The sequence below is a fragment of the Mustela nigripes genome, chromosome 2 (genome assembly GCF_022355385.1).
Source record: "Mustela nigripes isolate SB6536 chromosome 2, MUSNIG.SB6536, whole genome shotgun sequence".
Classification (NCBI taxonomy): Eukaryota; Metazoa; Chordata; class Mammalia; order Carnivora; family Mustelidae; genus Mustela; species Mustela nigripes.
This window is the reverse complement of record NC_081558.1, coordinates 67,460,067-67,465,098: the sequence shown is the minus strand read 5'-3', so window position 1 is coordinate 67,465,098 and position 5,032 is coordinate 67,460,067.

The following is a 5,032-nucleotide window of genomic DNA, read 5'->3' as shown; positions in this document are numbered from 1 at the left end:
CGTGGAGCATCTTAGACTAGGGAGAGTCTCTATCTGAGGGATTTAAAAATGCCCAGATGTCTGCAGACAATCCTCTCCTCTGGATATCTTATAATCTATACCAAGTGCCAGTTTATTTTTTTATTTTTTATTTAGGTTCAGTTGACCAACATATAGTACATCATTAGTTTCAGATGTAGTATTCAGTGATTCTTTAGTTGCTCATAACATCCAGTGCTCATCACACCATGTGCCCTCCTCCATGCCCACCACCCAATTACCCTATCCCCCTACCTGCCTCTCCCCTCCAGCAACCCTCAGTTTGTTCCCTAGGGTTGAGAGTCTTTCATGGTTTGTTTCCCTCTCTGACGACTTCTCATTCGCTTTTCCCTCCTTCCCCTGTGGTCCTCTGCACTATTCCTTATGTTCCACATATGAGTGGAACCACATGATAATTGCCTTTCTCTGACTGACTTATTTCACCTAGCATAATACCTTCTAGTTCCATCCATGTCAATGTAAATGGTAAATATTCATCCTTTCTGATGGCTGAGTAATATTCTATTCTATATATCACATCCTCTTTACGCTTTCATCTGTCAAGGGACACTCGGGTTCTTTCCGTAGTTTGCTATTGTGGACATGGCTTCTATGAACATTGGGGTGCAGGTTCCTGTTCAAATCATACAAGATACATCTGTAACTCTGGGATTAATACCCAGTAGTACAATTGCTGGGCCATAGGGTAGCATTATTTTTAATGTCCTGAGGAACCTCCAAAATGTTTTTCCAAGTGGCTGTATAACTTTGCATTCCCACCAACGTGTAACAGTGTAAGAGGTTTCCCTTTTCTCCACAACCTCACCAACACCTGTTGTTTCCTGTCTTGTTAATTTTAGTCATTCTTACTATTGTGGGGTGGTACCTCGCTGTGGTTTTGATTTGTATTTCCCTGATAGCAAGCACCAGATTTTTTAAAAAAAATTACTCCTTTATTTTATTTCATTATACAAAACTATACTGTAGATTAATTAGAAATAATGGACAGATAAAAATAGAAAGGGAGTGTCAGTGCAGCCTGATTTTCCCTGTGTTTACTTGGTGTGAACCTCTCCATGACACTTTTGTATATAGTAGGTCATACTTCTTTTATTTTTCCAAATTCAATTAAAACTATCAGTCAGTCACCCACCTTTTCATCCATTCACTCATTCAACAGATATTTGTTGAATGTTTATTATGTGCCAAGCACTCTTCTGGGTGCTAGGCAAAAGGCAGTGATAAAGAGCAAAACACTCTATAGTTGCCCAACTGACATTTTGATCAGGGAAGACAGACAAGAAACAAATGAATATGAAAAATAGTATGACAGCTGGGGATACGCGCAATGGAAACATCATAACAGGGGAAGGACTTTGGCAGTGTCAGGCAGGCTAAAATTCTCAATGGGGTGATCAGAGAAAGCCTGAAAGCAACAGTCTGAAGGAGTCAAAGGACTGAACCATCTGGAAAGGATGGAAAAGAGTGGTCCAGCAGAGGAAACAGCATGTGCAAATGCCCTGGGGCAGAAGTGTGCCAGCCATGGCTTAAGGACAGAGGAGATCAGTGTGCCTGGGAGAGATAGTGTGTCAGTGAGAATAGGGTGTGGGAGGCAAGATAAGCAGGCCATGGAGTCGGACTGTACAGGGCCTTGTGGCTGAGAAGAATCGGGCTGTTCTTTGAATGAGATGGGACACCACTGGGTGGCTCAGTTGGTTAAGCATTTGCCTTCGGCTCAGGTCATGATCCCGGGGTCCTGGGATCAAGCCGCATAAATGTATGAATGAGATGGGACACTACTGGAAGATTCGATCAGAGCAGTTAGGGAAAAAAGATTTAACACTGACAATGAACTGTACACGGGCAAAGGTAGGAGCAGGGGACATGTTATGAAGATATTAAAACAATACAAGTGAGAGACAATGGTTATTTGGACCAGGAGGATATCAGATGTGGTGGCTTGATGTATTTGAAGGTAGAACTGAAGGGGTTTCCGAGTGGAAATGTGAAATGGGAGAGAAGGTCAAGGTGACTCCAAGATTGCCATGAGGCAGCCAGAAAATGGAGAGATGGGGAGACTGTGGGAGGATCAGGTGGAGACACAGATCAGAAGTTGGTTTTAAAATGTTAAGTTTGATTAATAAATACCCATGTGAGATGTCAAGGGGGTCAGTCTGGGTTTGGGGGAGGCTGGGTCTAGAGACATAAATTTGAGTTTCAAAAGCAAAATTTTAATATTAAAGCCATAGGATCATCAAGGAAGTACCTGTAGATGGAGACAAGATTTTGGAGCCAGTCTTAGATTAGCAGGAAGAGCCACAGCTCCCTCCTGGGGCACCCCAGATCCCTGCATGACCCAAGAACAGGTGCTGGGTTTACAGAGAAATGGTCTGATTTCCATTCTGAAGTAACCCCTAAATTCCACTACAGCTACTGATCCACTTGCCTTTAGCGACCACATCAGGTCATGGGGATCACTGCACCGCTGTGGCCACAGAGAGGTGGTTGAGCGGGGCGTCGTGATAACCTCACTCCTCATCCCTCTGATACCACCCCATCAAGTCCACCCCAAACTTAGGATTTCTAGGTTCCACACAGCCCGCCCCACATGGGTCCATATGCTCTGGGAGCTTATAGTCCAAATCCTTCTGGTGTCCAGTCCCAGCTGCCTTTCCCTCCAGGGATGAGCTCCCAGAATCAGAGAGCTTAGCTTTACAACCCTTGAACAAAAGGAGTTGGTACCACTCTTGCTTCCAAAAGAGGGCCCAGAATGGGGACGCCTGGGTGGCGTTGGTTGGACAACTGCCTTCGGCTCAGGTCATGATCTCGGAGTCCAAGGATCGAGTCCCGCATCGGGGTCCCAGCTCCACGGGGAGTCTGCTTCTCTCTCTGCCCTTCTCCTCACTCATGCTCTCTCTCCCTGTCTCTCTCTCAAATAAATAAATAAAATCTTTAAAAAAAAAAAAAAAAGAGGGCCCAGAATGTTGAGATGTTTGAGTGGGCCCCAAGAATAGCATCCACTTTCTCATGTCCTCACTTGAGTCCCAAATCCATTGAGAAATTAAACGAAGGAATAGTAAGGCAGATGGAGACCAGAAGGTCACTTGTACTGATAAAGTGGATGTTGGAAAAAGAGACTGCATGTCCTTCCACATTCTGAATCCCAGAGTTAAGATCTAACTCACCCAGTTCTAGCAAAGCCAGACTAAGACGCCCATCCTGTGAGATCTACAACATAGGAAAGTAGAGAGAGCCAAGAGGGTTTGGGATATTCCTACCCAGTTTCTCCTTCCAAGCTCTCTATCAGATTAAGCTCAACCCTCCAGAGAGGGGTGACAGGATGGAAAGTTGGAGGGACAGAGAGAATCCTGTCATCCCAGGGGGCACTGCCTCCACATGGATGAAAGCATCTTAGGGATAAGCTATCGCCACTCCCAACTCCCCACCAACAAGGAGGGGAGTGATCAAATGATCAAATCATTTTAGATCATTTGGAAGTAATGATTCACTCTTCCAGGGATGAACAAGGAGACCCTGGCACAGGCCTTGTAAGATGATGAAAAACCAAACCCTGGGTCATGTGTAGACTATGATATGCAGGGGTGTGTGTGTGTGTGCGTGTGTGTGCGTGTGTGTACATACCCATACAAATGGGATCCTAATGTATATATGTTCACAGCATATTTTATAACTCCTTTCCTTTAATAGTATATCAAGACTCCTCTGCCAGTAAAGCTACTTTTACAAAATCATTGTAATGGCCAAGTATCACTCCGCTGTATAATACACCCATCTTTTTGCAACCAGCCCCCTCTTGTTGCTCATCTGGCTCGTTTCCAATCCTTTGCTACTATTAAAAACTAATAAAAAGTAAAAAGTAAAACCAAAACAAAACCCCCAAATTGTCTGAACCTTCTTGTAGCTAAATTGTTTCATGTGCTTGATTATTCCCTTCAGCTAAATTTCTGAATTTGGAACTGTGGGTTAAAAGGGACGCATGTTTTTAACACTTTGGTTAAATTTTGCAAAATTATGCAGCAGGTACCGCTGACATTGTGCAACGTGCAAAGGATGAAAAGAAGGCTGCAGGCTGTGAGCCCTCCTGCCACTTGTCCTGCATACCACCCCCCAACCCCGCTCTCCGTGGAGCCTTGCACAGTGCTGGCTATGACAGCCGTGGGCTGGTAGGCAGAAGAGAATGAATGGGAAGGGATGTTAGGTCTGGGCCTTCTGCATGTGACAAAGGCAAGTGCATTTTCCGGGGGAGCAGGGGCCTCTCCTCATTGGTCCAGGTAAACATCCTGGTTTCTGCTACCTCCCACCCCCCACCCATGCTGTTTTTCCATGCCTGAGCAGATCTAAAATCAGAAAAGCAGTATCTTCTGCCTTTGTCTGTTGTGTGATTCTCCTAGATGACCCATTGCCAGAACAACCATCTGTGGGCTAAAGTGCACACATGGCGTTGCGCTGTCCTCAGATCTGGGCCTGGAACCTGGATGTCTGTGGGCCATTCTCACTCTCAGCAATTCCTGAAACACTTGTATCTCTTTGGATCGCATCTCTGAATGGCTATTTAGTTCCTGGGTTAATATTTTCCATGAAGCACCTCCAAAGAAAACATGAGAGCACACAGCCCCATGAAAGAAGCTGACGGCCAGCGCTCCTGGTTGCTGGAAAGTTTTTCTGGTGTGGAGATGAGAAGCTGTTGAAGGGTTTCCTGTTTCTCAGGGATAGAAGGAGGGAGGGTTCCTCTGTGCCCAGGGAAGGTGGCCCTCCTTAATAGGGAGGTGAGCTCCCGGAGGAGAGGAGGTCTTAGCTCTCCCAGGCCTCCCGGAGCATGGTGGAGGGGTGAGGAGTGAAAAAGGTGTCTGTTCAGATCCTGTGCTGGCAGCCTCTCCCTGGAGGGATGTGGGCAGGTTACCTGAACTCTCCATGCCTTTCTGTTCCTTAGCTGGAAATGAAGGTAGCAACACTTTGCACCTAGGGCTGTGCACGGATCTAATTGGGTAATGTG